This window comes from Somniosus microcephalus, unplaced genomic scaffold (genome assembly GCF_052327205.1).
Source record: "Somniosus microcephalus isolate GS21.2 unplaced genomic scaffold, FLI_Smic_1.0 unresolved_chr2, whole genome shotgun sequence".
In the NCBI taxonomy this organism is placed as follows: domain Eukaryota; kingdom Metazoa; phylum Chordata; class Chondrichthyes; order Squaliformes; family Somniosidae; genus Somniosus; species Somniosus microcephalus.
This window is the reverse complement of record NW_028225180.1, coordinates 32,143,645-32,161,158: the sequence shown is the minus strand read 5'-3', so window position 1 is coordinate 32,161,158 and position 17,514 is coordinate 32,143,645. Positions and strand designations below refer to the sequence as shown.

At 44.1% G+C, this 17,514-nt stretch overlaps 1 long non-coding RNA gene across 1 annotated transcript in view; it reads right to left on the bottom strand.

Annotated features, from left to right (window-relative positions):
- Window positions 1-15,046, bottom strand: part of LOC147092422 (uncharacterized) — a 35,234-nt gene extending 20,188 nt beyond the window's left edge. The window contains exon 1 of the long non-coding RNA XR_015075039.1: window positions 14,905-15,046. This is a non-coding gene — a long non-coding RNA (uncharacterized LOC147092422). The remainder of the gene's footprint in view (window positions 1-14,904) is intronic.
- Window positions 15,047-17,514: the final 2,468 nt, after the last annotated feature.

The following is a 17,514-nucleotide window of genomic DNA, read 5'->3' as shown; positions in this document are numbered from 1 at the left end:
ATTAGATTAAGTACCAAACATCAGAAATTGAAAATTGGTTTGAGGAAAAAATGATAAAGTAGTCCATGATGGAGTAAAGAAGGAGAAAGAGAAAGATTCTGTCGCTTTTCTAGTATTAAATCTGTAAGATTTTAGTGTACTGCCTCTGTGAACAGCTTGTGTGAAGGTATTTGGTATTTTCCCCTTTTGTGTAAGAGTATTAAAAGTTGTGTTTCACAGAGGAAAACTAACTTATTATTCAGTTATTTACAATTTGTTACAGTCATTTGGAAAGTCACCTGAAGAACGAAAAAGAAAGATGTCATTCACTGTTAGCATAGGCAATTTATTTTATTTGATCTGTTCTGTATTGTATTTAGTCAATAAAATATTGGTCTGAATTAATTTGGAACTATTGAGGTTTAAATAACCTATTACATGGTGAAAGCCCGACTTTCGTTGTGACTACAGTGAAATGCTGGTCATTTTTAATTGTGTGACGGTCTCTAATCCCAGGCATGAGCCTTTCACATTGGGGAATAATGACACCCTATAGTGGAACAGAATTGATTCGCAGAATGCTTAAAGTTAATAGTGATGTTGATTCCAATTTTTGCTGCTAAAAAATGAAAAAGATAGCGTTTGGTTGTTTGGGAAAGTTTTCTTAAATTTAGGTGCGGTGACATAATGATGTCAGGCAACGCTTTGCTCCGCCTTCTTAAAAACCTACAAAGAAGTTAACCCTTTCTGCTGACTGCCGTTTTCTTAAATCATCAAAGAACCACTTCTGTAATATTGGATTTCAGTATGTCCCCACGGTGACTGAAGGAATTTATGAATTATCAGGTTAACCCCTTGGGGTCTTAAGCAGATCCACAATGGGTCCTCTCTTTCTATTGTCCTTTAGACAGAGGATCAGGGTTTCCTGGACCTTATAGAGGTTGATGGCATAGCAAGAGATATAATAGTTTCAAGAATGAATCTGCAGACATCGACTGCCACAGCGTGGTGACAAAATTGGACTTAGGACTTTAACCTATTGGGTTAAGTTCAAACTATTTATTCTGAAAGAATTTTTGGGGGATACTTTTATGTTAAAAGTAACTGACACCCCGCATCTTGTAGACTGAATTGATCTCTGGCATATTTTGGGGAATTAAAATTCCAAGAAGAGGTTCGGTTAAACAAAATAAACAAACAAAATGGGTTATAACTTGAACCAAGTGAAAACGTTTGATCAATGTTTTAAAGATATTACGATAATATTGTATTAGACAGTAAATTTCATCGGGGTGAATAAATGAAATGCTGAATACTGTATAAAATTGAAGTAGGGGAAGTGAGTGAGGATATAAAAAGTAAACAGGAAAATTACACACAAACATATGATTTTTTGGAAAATCATTTTTCTTAGGCAAATTGGCATAATGCACTTGGGCACAATCTCATACTAATGTAAATTATTGAGAAACTCGGAGAGTGTAATGAATTGATAAGCTTTCACTTGGAGATGTTTGTGTCATTTCTCACACTGAACAATAAGATAAGTGAATTTGATAGCTGGGTCACTATCCCAGATATCGGGAGCATGCAGTGCGAGATGAGCAAAGATCTCCAGACATTTCAAGATATTTTCTTAAGATCACCTGAAAGCCCGAGAATTCTTGGTTCAGATGTCAGGTCTGTTATGATATACATATTTTTTATTCGTTTATGGGATGTGGGCGTCGCTGGCAAGACCAGTATTTATTGCCTATCCCTAATTGCCCTTGAGAAGCTGGAGGTGAGCCGCCTTCTTGAACCGCTGCAATCCATGTGATGAAGGTCATTCCGCAGTGCTTTTAGGTAGGGATTTCCAGGATTTTGACCCAGCGACGATGACGGATTGGTGATATCCTTGTAAGTCAGGATGGTGTGTGACTTGGAGGGAAACTTGGAGGTGATGGTGTTCCCATCTGCCTGCTGCCCTTCTCCTTCTAGGTGGAAGAGCTCGTGGGTTTGGGACGTGCGGACAAAGAAGGCTTGGCGAGTTGCTGCAGTGCATCTTGTATATGGTACACACTGCAGCCACGATACGCCGGTGGTGGAGGGAGCAAATGTTTGAGGTGGTGGATTGGGTGCCAATCAACCGGGCTGCTTCGTCCTGGATGGTGTCGAGCTTCGTCAGTGTTGTTGGAGCTGCACTCATCCAGGCAGGTGGAGCGCATTCCATCACACTCCTTACTTGTATCTGTAGATGGTGGAAGGGTTTGCAGAGTCAGGAGGTGAGACACAGCCCGCAGAATACCTAGCCTCTGACCTGCTATTGTTGCTACATTATTTATGTGGCTCGTCCAGTTAAGTTTCTGGTCAATGGTGTTGCCCAGAATGTTGATTGTGGTGGATTCTCCTTTGGTAATTCCGTTGAATTTCAAGGGGAGGTAGTTTGACTCTCGCTTCTTGGAGAGAGTCATTTCCTGGCACTTATGTTGCGTGAATTTTACCTGCCACAAATCAGCCCAAGCCTGAACGTCATCCAGGTCTTGTTGCCTGCTGGCATGGACTGCTTCATTATCTGTGGAGTTGTGAATGGCGCAGAACAATGTGGAGTCAACAGGGAACATCCCCATTTCTGATCTTATGTTGGAGGGAAGTTCATTGATGAAGCAGCTAAAGATAATTTGGCCTAGGGCACTGCCCTGAGGAACTCCTGCAGCGATGTCCTGGGACTGTGATAATTGACCTTCAACCAGCACAAACATCTTCCTTTGTGCTAGGTATGACTCCAGTCAGTGTAAAGTTCCCCACCCCGATTCCCTTTGACTTCAGTTTTACTAGGGCTCCTTGATGCCTCACTCGCTCAAATGCTGCCTTGATGTGAAGGGCAATCACTCTCGCCTCACCTGTGGAATTCAGCGTCTTTGTCCATGTTTCGACCAATACTGTAATGAGGTTGGGAGCTGAATGGTCTTGGCCGAACCGAAACTGGGTATCAATGAGCAGGTTACTAGTGAGTAGGTGCTGCTTGGTAGCACTGTCAATGACACCTTCCATCACTTTGCTCATGATTGCGAATAGACTGATGGGGCGATAATTGGCCAAGTCGGATTTGTGCTGCTTTTTGTGGACAGGACATACGTGGGCAGTTTTCCACATTGTCTGAGAGATGCCAGTGTTGTAGCTGTACTGGAACAGCTTGGCTAGATTTGCGGGTTGTTCTGGAGCACAGGTCTTCAGCACGATAGAAGGGATGTTGTCGGGACCCATAGCCTTTCCTGTATCTGGTGCGCTCAGCCATTTCTTAATTTCACGAAAACAGTATACCAGTGTGTGGCTGAATGAATGAGTCTCACACATGCTCAGTTATCGACAACAGCACAACATGAAATATTTAATGTGGCTCAGGAGAGTGAGACACGTTCAATTTTTTTAATTCATTCACGGCTTGTGGTTGACTCTGAAATGCCCCCTGAAATGGTCCATCAATTCAATCAATTTTCAAGAAGAGTTGTTCTAGGTCTGGAGTCACATATAGGCCAGACCGAGTAAGAACAGTCAATTTCCTTCCCTAAAGGACATGAGTGAACCAGATGGTTCTTTAGAATTTGATACGAGCTATGACGCATTCTCCATTGTGAATCCAACTTTGAAATAATCAAAATAGAGGTAAACACACTGCTTCCTGTCAGATGCATTAAAATTAAAAGTAAAGAGAATGCTGATCAATTAATATGTCCTTACATCTAGAATGGTCGTCAATTGTAAGGCCTCCACTAAGTACTAAACAAAGAAGGCTGATAGGGAGAATAAACAAGCAAAAAAATCATGGAGGTCGAGGCCTGTCTGTCTGGACAAGGTTGAATGCAAATCAGCTACAAGCTGAAGGAGGGAGACAAGGTTCCATAACAACGTATAGATCCAAGTGAGAGGCGACCTCCACGCGGAAGCAAAAGACCTCAAAAGGGGTAAGTTTGGAATCCGTGCTAAAACGAGGTACAGCCTCTCAGAAGCATAATTTCGGCGGTACTAGAGAAATAACCTTAAGGTGGGCTCCTTGGGAAGATTGGGAGTCCCGTATGCGGGATACCAGGAAGACTACCCTGAACCAGGTTGTATTGGACACTTCCTGATGCCAAACACTGAATTGGTCACGGTATAAATAGGGTTCTGTTAAAGAGTTCGTATCACACTAGGGCAAAAGGTGATTCAAGCACAATGTAAAAGACTTCAATATAAACTTAAAAGGTAATGACAACCGGTTATTTTAAATTAAGAAAAGCCTTATATTAATAATGTTAACTATTGGTTTGCCAAGTACAAATGCTGATGGTGATCGTCATCACACTAAAACATATGTGGGACTAAAAAAAAGACATCCCACCTCGCAAATAAAACTTTAACTTTCTGATCCAGGAAAAGGACCCAAATGTTAATGGACTAGAAATAATTGAATAATGAAATTTATTAAATAACGATGTGCGTTTTGAAATTGTTAATTTAAATTGAAAGTGTTAAAAAGAGCTTGGATCTGTCAAGTAGATTATGTGGAGGGCGATATTCACAATGAATAGACAACATGGTAGGAGAATTAGCAAAGGATGTGTCAGTAAAGAATAGAGAACAGGAACCAAGGGCTGAGTAAGATAGGGAACCTAAGGCGAATCAGTTTAAATCGAAAATAAAGCGAAAGCTGACAGGATAGCTAGGAAAGGGAGCCATGGCAAGCTTAACAGGAGTAAACAGAATAGATATAGAAATATGTGGGAACACGAAGAGGTAATGAAGAGGCAATTAAAAAGATTATTGGCAAACAATAAGGCCGACCAGAATCAAGGCCTTACTAGAGGCATCATGTGTAGCCTCTGTGTGTCATTTGTGATGAATGTGGTACAGAAGGGATTGGTCAACATAACGGGTAATCAAATCCCTTTGTTTATGCATGAGAATAACTGAGAAAATGGTTTAAATGAACCACGGCATAGTCTATGATGTCATACAACAAATGGGAATGGCGTTTTTTCCCCTAGGATGGGGAAGAAAGTGAAGAAATTATGCCAGTGCGATTGGTCTTGCCTGTGTTAAGAAAAATGGAAATGAAATAAAACCTTGGAAGGTCTATAGGGTAGAATCGATTGGAATTTACGAAGACTCGGAGTTAGTTCCGATCCATAAACAGTATGAGGAATATCGAAGATATCAGATTAAGAAGGGAGGAACTTGGATAGTAATGTTGTACGCTGAAAGGGATCACATGGGTTTGTAGATGTGACATACTCCATCAACATGCTGTTCCACGTTTTGGGTTCACCCTCGCAAAGAATCACCAAAATGCCAGATTGAAATAAGTAAATGGGGTGAAGACAAAACTTAAATGGTGTATAAAGCAAAATGATTATATTGTGTGACTACTACGTCCACTTATATGACTGTGGGTTCTCGCAAATTCCCCATACTAGAACACCAGTTTTGTTTGATTCCAATGAGAAATACGCATACAGGTGCTAAAACGTTGGTACCGGTACATCATTATAAAGTTAGTAACCTACAGATGTAACTGCCTCTGGAGGAGAGAATCATAGAACCATAGAGATACTCAGCACAGAAAGAGGCCCTTTGGCCCATCGTGTCCATGCCGGCTATCATGCACTATCACAGCGGCAGCGGCGGCAGCGGGAAACGCAAGCGGCGAGGCTATAAAAGGCCTCAGAGACTCAGGAAGGCCTCAGAGCTACAGCAGCGGGAAACGCGAGTGGCGAGGATATAAAACGCCCCCAAGACTCAGGTAGACCTCAGAGCGGCAGTGGCGGCTGCGGGAAATGCGAGCGGCGAGGCTATAAAAGGCCCCAGAGACTCAGATAGGCCTCAGAGCGGCAGTGGCAGCGGCGGGAAACATGAGCGGCGAGGCTATAAATGGCCCCAGAGACACAGGTAGGCCTCAGAGCGGCAGTGGCGGCGGCGGGAAACGCGAGCGGCGAGGCTATAAATGGCCCCAGATACCAGGTAGGCCTCAGAGCGGCAGCGGGGGTGGCGGGAAATGCGAGCAGCGAGGCTATAAAAGGCCCCAGAGACTCAGATAGGCATCAGAGCGTCAGCGGCGGTGGCGGGAAACGCGAGCGGCGAGGCTATAAAAGGCCCCAGAGACTCAGGTAGGCCTCACATTTACTAATCTCCAATCTCAGAGAGGGAGAGAAGTAAAACGTAATCGAAGTGTGACGTCACCAGAAAGAGGGAAGTGATTGGCTGGTGAGTATTTCACGCTTTTTTTTAAAACTTTAACTCTGTGGTCTGTTGTTAAACCAGGGCCCTTAAATATATCATTTATCTGTAGCGTAATTGGTATGACTCATTTGATTAATTTAATTTCAATTAATTAAAGGGTAAGTCATAGCAGGACAGCCCGGTGCTGTGGTATGCTCCTCCTGCGCTATGTGGGAACTCAGGAACACTTCCTGTGTCCCTGACAACTATGTGTGCAGGAAGTGTGTCCAGCTGCAGCTACTGGCAGACCGCATTGCGGCGCTGGAGCAGCGATTGGATACATACTGGAACATTTGCGATGCTGAGGATGTCGTGAATAGCATGTTTAATCAGTTGGTCACACGGCAGATATGCGCAGGCAGGTAGTGCAGGGGTCCCCTCTCGACATCCCCCTCTCAAACAGATATATCAGTTTGGATACTGATGGGGGGGATGGCTTACCAGGGGAAGGCAGCAGCAGCCAACTTCCTGGCACCAGGGGTGGCTCTGCTGCACAGGACGGGAGGAAAAAGAGGGGGAGTGCTATAGTAATAGGGGATTCTATTGCAAGGGGAATAGATAGGCATTTCTGCGGCCGCAAGCGAGACTCCAAGTTGGTGTGTTGCCTCCCTGGTGCAAGGGTCAAGGATGTCTCAGAGCGACTGCAGAACATTTTGGAAGGGGAGGGTGAACAGCCAGTTGTAGTGGTGCATATAGGTGCCAACGATAGAGGTAAAAACCGGGATGAGGTCCTAAAAGCTGAATATAGGGAGTTAGGAGGTAAATTAAAAAGTAGGACCTCAAAGGTAGTAATTTCAGAATTGCTGCCAGTGCCACGTGCTAGTCAGAGTAGAAATAGAAAGATATTTCAGATGAATGCGTGGCTAGAGGAATGGTGCAAGTGGGAGGGAATCAAATTCCTGGGACATTGGAACCGGGTCTGGGAGAGGTGGGACCAGTTCAAACCGGAAGATTTGTACCTGGGCAGGGCCGGGACCGATGTCCTAGGGGGAGTGTTTGCTCGTGCTCTGGGGGAGTGTTTAATCTAAAATGGCAGGGGGTTGGGAACCTGATCAGGGGGACAGAGGAAAGGGAAACAAGGATTAAAGCAAAAGATAGGAAGGAGAAAAACAAAAGGGACAGGCAGAGAAATCAAGGGTTTAAATCAAATATGTCCACATCAAACTATAATTCTCAAATATCTAAGAGCGTTAAAAAACAAGCCTGAAGGCTTTGTGTCTTATTGCGAGGAGCATTCCTAATAAGGTGGATGAATCAGCTGTGCAAGTAGAGGTAAACAAATATGATATGATTGGGATGACAGAAACATGGCTCCAGGGTGGCCAAGGCTGGGCACTCAACATCCAGGGGTATTCAATATTCAGGAATGATTGGCAAAAAGGAAAGTGAGGTGGGGTAGCATTGCTGGTTAAAGAGGGGATTAATACAATTGAAAGGAGAGATATTAGCTCTGATGATGTGGGATCTGTATGGGTAGAAATGAGAAATACCAAGGGGCAGGAAACGTTAGTGGGAGTGGTATATAGACCTCCAAAGAGTAATGAGGAGGTCGGGGATGGCATTATACAGGAAATTAGATAAGCGTGCAAAATAGAGCACAGCAGTTATCATGGTTGACTTTAATCTACATATAGATTGAGCTAACCAAATTAGTAACAATACTGTGGAGGAGGAATTTCTGGAGTTTATAAGGGATGGTTTCCTGGACCAATATGTCGAGGAACCAACCAGAGATCAGGCCATCTTAGACTGGGTAAATTGTAATGAGAAAGGATTAATTAGCAATCTTGCGCAAAGCCCCTTGGGTCGGAGCGTTCATAATATGATAGAATTCTTCATTAAGATGGAGAGTGAAATAGTTGACTTAGAGACTCGCGTCCTGAATTTAAATAAAGGCGACTATGATGGTATGAGGTGCGAGTTGGGTAGGATTGATTGGGAAATGTCACTCAAAGCGTTGACGGTGGATGGGCAATGGCAAACATTCAAAGATGGCATGAATGAACTACAGAATTTGTTCCCCCAGTTTGGCATAAAAATAAAACAAAAAATGTGACTCAACCGTGGCTAACAAGGGAAATTAGGGATACCATAAGATCCAAGGAGAGGACATATAAATTGGCCAGAAAAAGCAGTAAACCTGAGGATTGGGAGCAGTTTAGAATCCAACAAAAGAGGACAAAGGGATTAATAAGAGGGGGAAAATAGAGTATGAGAGTAAGCTTGCAGGGAACATAAAAAGTGACTGTAAAATTGTTTATAGATATGTGAAGAAAAAAAGATTGGGGAAGTCAAACGTAGGTCCCTTGCAGTCAGAATCGGGGGTATTTTTAATGGGGAACAAAGAAATGGCAGACCAATTAAATACATGCTTTGGTTCTGCCTTCACAAAGGAGGACACAAATAACCTCCCAAAGATGTCGGGGAACATAGGGTCTAATGAAAGGGAGGAACTGATAGAAATCAGTATTTGTAGGGAAATGGTGTTAGGGTAATTGATGGGATTGAGGTCCGATAAATCCCATGGGCCTGGTAATCTACATCCTAGGGTACTTAAGGAAGTTGCGCTAGAAATAGTAGATGCAATGCTGGTCATCTTCCAAAATTCGATAGATTATGGAACAGTACCCATGGATTGGCGGGTAGCTAATGTTCCCCCACTGTTCAAAAAGGGTGGTAGAGAGAAAACGGGGAATTACAGACCGGGAAGCTTGACATCGGTAGTGGAGAAAATGCTAGAGTCCATTATAAAGGATTTAATAGCAGAACACTTGGAATAATGTGACCAGATCGGACAAAGTCAACATGGACTAACAAAAGGTAAATCGTGGTTGACTAATCTACTGGAAATTTTTGAGGATGTAACTGGCAGAATAGATAAGAGAGAACCAGTCGATGTGGTGCATTTGGATTTTCAAAAGGCTTTTGATAAGGTCCCGCATAAGAGATTAGCGTGTACAATTAAGGCACATGGTATTGGGGGCAAGGTATTGACTTGGATAGAGAACTGGTTATCAGACAAAAAGCAAAGAGTTGGAACAAACGGCTCTTTTTCCAAGCGGCAGGCAGTGACTAGTGGGGTACCGCAGGGATTGGTCCTTAGACCCCCGCTATTCACAATATATATTAATGATCTGGACGAGGGAACTAGATGTAATATCTCCAAGTTTGCAGACAACACAAAGCTGGGTGGGCGTGTGTGCTGTGAGGAGGATGCCGAGAAACTCCAATATGACTTGTACAGGTTGGGTGATTGGGCAGAAGCATGGCAGGTGCAATATAACGTGGATAAATGCGAGGTTATCCAATTTGGTGTCAAAAACAGGAAGGCAGATTATTATCTGAATGTCAATAGATTGGGAGAAGGGGAAGTGCAATGAGACCTGGGTGTCCTTGTGCACCAGTCGCTAAAAGTAAGCATGCAGTTGCAGCAGGCGTTTAAGAAGGCAAATGGCATGTTGGCATTCGTAGCGAGAGGGTTTGAGTACAGGAACAAGGATGTCTTGCTGCAGTTGTACAGGGCGTTGGTGAGACCACATCTTGGTATTGTGTGCAGTTTTGGTAGCCTTATCTGAGGAAGGTTATTCTTGTCATGGAAGTAGTGCAGCGAAAATTCACCAGGCTGATACCTGGGATGGCAGGAATGACAAATGAGGAGAGACTGGGTCGATTGGGCTTGTACTCGCTGCAGTTTAGAAGAATGAGAGGGGGTCTCATCGAAACTTATCAAATTCTAACAGGACTAGACAGATTAGATGCTGGAAGGATGTTCCAGATGGTCGGGAATCCAGAACCAGGGGTCACAGTCTAAGGATAAGGGGTAAGCCATTTTATACAGAGATGAGGAGGAATTTCTTCACCCACAGAGTGGTGAACCTGTGGAATTCTCTGCCAAAGAAGGCAGCAGAGGCCAATTCATTAAATATATTCAAGAAGGAGTTAGATATATTTCATAAGGCTAAAGGGATCAAGGATATGGAGAGAAGGCAGGAACAGGGTCCTGAATTTGGATGATCAGCCATGATCTTATTGAATGGCGGAGCAGGCTCGAGGGGCCGAATGGCCTACTCCTGCTCCTATCTTCTATGTTTCTATGTTTATTTTATTCCCATTTTCCAGCACTTGGTCCGTAGCCTTGTATGCTATTGCGTTTCAAGCGCTCATCTAAATGCTTCTTGAATTTTGTAAGGCTTCCTGCCTCTACCACCCTTTCAGGCAGTGAGTTCCAGATTCCAACCACCCTCTGGGTGAAAACATTTTTTCCTCAAATCCCATCTAAACCTCCTTCCCCTTACCTTGAAACTATGCCCCCTGGTTATTGACCCTGCTACTAACGGGAAATATTCATTTCTATCTACCCAATATATGCCCCTCATAATTTTGCACACCTCAATCGGGTCCCCCCTCAGCCTTCTCTGCTCTAAGGAAAACAACCCCAGCCTGTCCAGTCCCACTTCATAGTTGAAGCGCTCCAGCCCAGGTAACATCCTGCTGAATCTCCTCTGCACCCTCTCCAATGCAATCACATCCTTCCTAAAGTGTGGCTACCTTAACTGCACTCAGTATTCCAGCTGTGGCTTAAGTAGCGTTTTGTACAGCTCCATCATAACCTCCCTGCTCTTATAGACTATGCCTCGGCTAATGAAGGCAAGTATCCCATATGCCTTTTTACCCACCTTATCTACCTGTCTTGCTGCATTCAGGGACCAATGAAAATGCACACCAAGGTCCCGCTGATCCTTTGTCCTTCCTAGGGTCCTACAATTCGTTGTGTATTCCCTTGCATCGTTAGTGCTCCCAAAATGCATCCAGCTCACACTTTTCAGGGTTATATTCCATTTGCCACTGAGCTGCCCATCTAACCAACCTGTCTACATCGTCCTGTAGCCTGAGGCTTCCCTCCTCGCTATTTAAGACTCCACCAATTTTCGTGTCATCTGCGAACTTACTGATCATACCTCCTACATTGATATGGAAATCATTAACGTACACTACAAACGTCAAAGTTCCCAGCACCGACCCCTGCGATACACCACTGGACACAGGCTTCCAGTCACAAAAACAACCTTTCGACCATCACCATCTGACTCCTGCCACGAAGCCAATTTTGGATCCAAAGTGCCAAATTGCCCTGGATCCTATGGGCTCTTAAATTCTTGAACAGCCTCCCATGCGGGACTTTGTCAAAAGCCTTACTGAAGTCCACGTAGACCACATCAACTGCACTACCCTCATCCACACACCTAGCCACCCCCTCGAAAAATTCAAACAAATTAGTTAGACATGATCTCCCCTGGACAAAGCCATGCTGACTATTCTTGTTTAATCATTGCCTCTACAAGTGGAGACTAATTCTGTCCCTCGTAATTTTTTCCAATAATTTCCCTACCACTGATGTTAGGCTCACTGGCCTGTAATTCCCTGGTTTATCCCTACTACCCTGCTTGAATAATGGTACTACCTTATATGTTCTCCAGTACTATGGCACCTCCCCTGTAGAGCCCCTGCGATCTCCTCCATTGCCTCACACATCAGCCTGGGATACATCTCGTCTGGGCCTGGGGATGTATCCAATTTTAATCCCACTAAAACCGCTAGTACATCCTCCTCATCAACACTAATTTGTTCAAGTATATCACAATCCCCCTGCATGATTTCTATGCCTACATCGTCCTTCTCCATAGTGAACACAGATACAAAATATTAATTAAAACTTCTCCTAAATCTTCTGGCTCTACACACAGAAGATGAAAATCATTAACGTACACTACAAACGTCAAAGTTCCCAGCACCGACCCCTGCGATACACCACTGGACCCATTACACCCTAATGGGCCCTACTCTTTCCTTGGTTATCCTCTTGCCCTTAATGTAATTATAAAACACCTTGGGGTTTTCCTTTTTTTTGCCCGCCAGTGTATTTTCATGCCCCTTTTTCGCTCTCCTAATTTATTTTTTAAGTACCCCCCTGCACATTCTATACTCCTCTAGGGCTTCCACTGTTTTCAGTGCTGTGTATCTGCCAAAAGCCTCCCTTTTTTCCTAATGCATTCTTGTATATCCCTTGAGATCCAGAATTCCCTGGGCTTGTTGGTCCCACCCTTGACCTTTACGGGAAGATGTTGCTGTTGTACTCTCTCTATTTCCTTTCAGAAAGACTCCCACTGCTCTGCTGTGGATTTTCCTACAAGTAGCTGATCCCCATCCACTTTGCCAGATCCTGCCTTGTCATATTAAAATCGAATATTTATTTCCGGTCCATCTTTGTCCTTTTCCATGACTACTTTAAATCCCACCGAATTATGGTCACTGTCACCAAAATGCTCTCCTACTGACACTTTTACAACTTGCCCGGCTACATTCCCTAGAATGATCTAGTACCGCCCCTCTCTTGTAGGACTTTCTAGATGCTGGCTCAAACAGCCTTCCTGGATGCACTTTAAGAATTCTGCACCATCTTAGTCTTTCACACTCTCACTATCCCAGTTATTATTGGCGAAGTTGAAATCCCCTACTATTATTACACTATTATTTCTGCACTTCTCTGAGATTTGCCTATATACCAGTTCCTCTATCTCCCCCTGACAGTTTGGGTGCCTATGGTACCCTCCCAGCAAAGTGCTTGCCCCTTTTTGTTCTTAAGTTCTACCCATAAGGCCTCATTAGAGGAACCTGCTAAGGTAGCATCCCTCCTTACAGCAGTCATTGACACCTTGATTAATATTGCGACACACCCTCCTATTTTACACACCCCTCTGTCTCGCCTGAAGATTCTATACCCCGGAATATTGAGCTGCCGGTCCTGCCCCTCCCTCAGCCATGTCTCTGTGAGAGCAACAATATCGTACTCCCAAATGTTCATCAACACCTTTACTTCGTCTGCCTTACTCGCAAGACTCCTTGGGCCAGTAATACCGGTCCCAACGCGTGAGTACGGACGGGGTACTCACGCGTTGGTCCGCTGGAAGTGCCGGATTTCAGCATGCACAGCGCATGCGCGGGAAACTGGCATTCCCTCCAAGGGGTTCAGAGGTCCAACGCGTGCATGCAGGGCTCTGCGCGCATGCATTGAACTTCCTTTTTGACAGGTTTGCCCGTGTGTAAGGGCCTGAACTATTTAGACATATAAAAAGGAGGCGTAAGGACTTGATTCTTTAAGGTAAGTGGTCTATTATTTAAAATTATTAAATTTTTTCCACAGTTTTATTGTTTTTAAGGACTTTACAGTAAGGTAAGTTTATTTTTAGACCCGATTTCTTAAAAAATTATTTTTTTCAAAAGTTTGATTAATTGATTAAAATAGTTTTTTAAAGATATTTATAGTTTATTTAATTTTTGGGATGTTTTTAAAAATTTTATTTAAAGTTAAACTAGTCTTTTGGGTGCCCGTACTTTTCATGAGTTTGACAGTTCTTACTATCAAACTCATGAATGAAGTTTCCCCTCCCCTGATTGGCTGCACAGTGCTCACCTGATTCCAGCCGGCACATCGCACTAACTATGCCGCTGGATTAGGCAAGCACAGCGCGCCAACATCTGAACCGGGCCAGTGACAGGAATTCCAAGCAGGCCCAGGGTTCAGATGTCGGCGCGCCGGGTGAGTGCACATCAGGGGCTTGCACACGCGGCAAGCCCCCAAACCTAATTTCTGGGCCAATGTGTTACATTAAATGCCTTCCAGCCTTGCCATACGCCCTTGTGCCGTTACATATTTGCTCTGCCTTCCAGGCTGAATTGCTTTCCCTCTATATTTGGCTGTGCATCACCCCCTACTATAGCTCCACTCCGTAACCCATCCCCATGCCAAATCAGTTTAGCCCCACAACAGCACTAGCAAACCTTCCCGCAAGTATGTTGGTGCTGTTCCGGTTCAGGTGCAGCCCGTCCGTCTTGTACAGGTCCCACCTTCCCCAGAAGCAGACCCAGTGATCCAGGAAACTAAAGCCCTCCCTCCTGCACCAACTCTTTAGCCACTCATTCATCTGCTCTATCCTCCCACTCCTATACTCATTAGCACGTGGCTAAAGGATGAAGCCATTCGAACCATTCCTCATGTGAGACCCTTCCTACCTCCTCTGTCTCTGGCTTTAAATGGCATAATTCAATGAACTAGGATATCCCAGAAACACATAGTGCAAATGATAAAGACAAATAGAGAGACAGTGCAATCCCGATACTGGGAATCATGAATGGTGGGAAGTAGTATCTAGCGTGGAACTATATCCTTGGGCTAGATTATTCCAGATGGGATTGGTGATAGCACAGACAAAAGCTTTTGGGATTCTGGTCATTGCATTGTGCTGTGTAAGGGAGTTGATAATGGACATAGGAAATGCTGAAAGGTAAGAAGATAGCAAGGGCACTAAGAGGAGGCCAGGATTAGTAAAGACAAAGAATGATATAAAACACTTTGCCAAGAGGTAAAATAACCCATACAAAAGTGGGACATGTTGGCATATGGACCCCGGTTAATTCAGTTTCTGAAAGGAACTCATGTTCAATTAATTTGTTAAAGGGAAAAATGTGTTTCATATTTTTAGAGAGAGAGAGAGCGACAAAGAGACGGAAAGACAGATTTCACTTAGCAACAGCTGGAGTTTTGCAACCAACCAGCCTTCGATATACATATTGGGGCAGAAATTCGGGTCGGGGGCTTGCCGTGCGTGCAAGCCCCCGATCTGCACTTACCCGACGCGCCGGCCGTTGAGCTTCAGGGACGCCTGGAATTCCTGGTTTAAAATGTTGACTCCCGGGCAGCGTCTGACGTCACGCCGCCCAGGAGTGCAGCCAGCGTGAAGCCTGGAGCGCGCCGTGCAAGTGAGACACGCCCCTTGAGGTCTCATTTTAAAAGGACACGCCCCCAATGTTTCTCACAAGCTGCAAAGCATTTTTACATGTAGAGCAGCATTTTAAATAGGTTTTTGGTATTTTTAAGAAGCTTTTGGTAACTTTTATAAAAGTTTACATTATTTTGAAGAATCTGAAGTAGTTTTGAACAGAATTAAAGCGATTTAAAGACTTTTGAAAGCATTTCTTTCATTCCATTTATTTAATTAGCAACGTCATCGTCGTACATGTCTTCGCACTGTTCCCTTTGGGGAACTGTATGAAGTGGTGGAAGGATTTCTGGCCGTGATTAATGCTCCTTCTGTGACCATAACCATCTTTGTACCAGCCATTAGGGTGGTTAGTCCTATGGCAGGAGGGTTTTACAGGCTCCCACAATCTATACGGGGGGGAGGGGCCACGCACACCCACGGACGCAAATATCCCACTGGATGTCTACCCAGGATTTAGAGCCGGAGCTCCGACTCCACTTGCCAGGACTGTCTGGAGCGGGGTTAGAAACCCTACGCCGTGTGGTCCAGTGGTGGGGATGCTACCGCTACGCCAAAGGCCCACTCAGATTAGCAACGTGAAATGGCTGGAATGAGCACAATTCACGGCATTCAAAGAACTAGCAATTGAACTGATGATGACCTCAGCAATCTCCTCAATGAGGTGGAGGTGCAGCACCTGCTCATCATTGGCAATGAGAAGTCCAAGGCGCCGCAAAAACGACAGAAAATAGCTTGGTCTTTCAAGTGGCAGCATAGGGCTCCAGTCACGGGGAGGAAAAAGGCGCAGGAAACGTATGGGTGTCACCTTTTGCGCGGAGTGGGCCTTTTGAGTAGCGGTAAGCATCCCCGCCACTGGGCCAGAAGGAGTAGGGTTTCGAGCCCCGCTCCAGACAGCCCCGGCAAGTGGAGTCGGAGCTCCAACTATAAATTCTGGGTGGACATCCAGCGGGATACTTGCGTCTGCGTGTGTGGGTGCCCCCCCCCCCTCAGATGGGTTGTGGGAGCCCGTAAAACCCTCACGCCATAGGACTAACCACCCTAATGGCTGGTATGAAGATGGTTATGGTCACGGAAGGAGCATTAACGTGGCCAGAAAACCTTCCACCACTTCATACAGTTCCCGAAGGGGAACAGTGTGAGGATATGTACGACGATGACCTCTTGCGCAATGCACCTCCTTGGACCCTCAGTTGCAGATGCGAGGGGGCAAATCATGCAATTGTTAAATTTTTCATTTTATTGACATGTAAAGTGTTAGCCCAGTCATTCCGTTCCAAAGGCGTGAGTACGGTCGGGGTACTCACGCGTCTGGCCGGAGGAAATGCCGGTTTTCAGCATGCACAGCGCATGCGGGGAAAACCGGCATTTCCTGTCCTCTGAATGAAGGGGTTCAGAGGCAGAACGCATGCGACTGCACAGGCAGCACGTGCGCAGTAAAATTCGCCAGTTTCATTCATGCTTTCAATGAGGTTAAGTCCTTACAACTTACACATGAAAAAAGCATGAGTACAGTTGCTCCAGAGGCTGCGGAGGAAGATATATTTTATCGTGGAGCTTCTGAAAGGCAATATTTTTGTTTGGGAAAGGGAGTAAAGTTATTTTAAGAAAAGCTGAGGTAGGTTTTAAAGTTTATTTTTGTTTTTTAAAACGGGTTTTCAGTACTGTAGGTAGAAGGAGCAATTGTGGCTATGTGAATTGAATTTGCTGTGTTTATTAAATGTGAAAATGACTCCAACATTTTTAAGAAAGAAACTTTTCATCAGTAACATATTCTTTTAAGTAATTATGTATGTATGTCTGTATATATTCCTTTGCGTATATGTATGTATATATTCCTTTACTTATGTATATGAATGTATGTATTTAATTATGACTTTCAGAGAAAGTAACTTATTGGAAAATCATAATTAAATACATACATTCATACACATAAGTAAAGGAATATATACATATATGTAAAGGAATATATATGGACATACATACATAATTACTTAAAAGAATATATTACTGATGAAGTTTCTTTCTTAAAAATGTTGGAAATTTTACATTACTCATTTTAGAACAGTCATTTAACACAGCAAATTCAATTCACACAGCCACAATTGCTCCTTCTACCTACAGTACTGGAAACCCGTTTAAAAAAAAAAAAGTAACTTTAAAACTTACCTCATCATTTCTTAAAATAACTTTCCTCCCTTTCCCAAACAAAAATATTGTCTTGCAGAAGCTCCACGATAAAATATATCTTCCTCCGCAGCCTCTGGAGCAACTTTACACATGCTTTTTTCACGTGTAAGTTGTAAGGACTTAACCTCACTGAATCCATGAATGAAATCGACGAAGTTCACTGCGTACGCGCTGCCTGTGCAGTCGCACGCGCTGTGCCACCCCTTCGTTCAGAGGACAGGGAATGCCGGTTTTCCCCGCATGCGCTGTGCATGCTGAAAACCGGCATTTC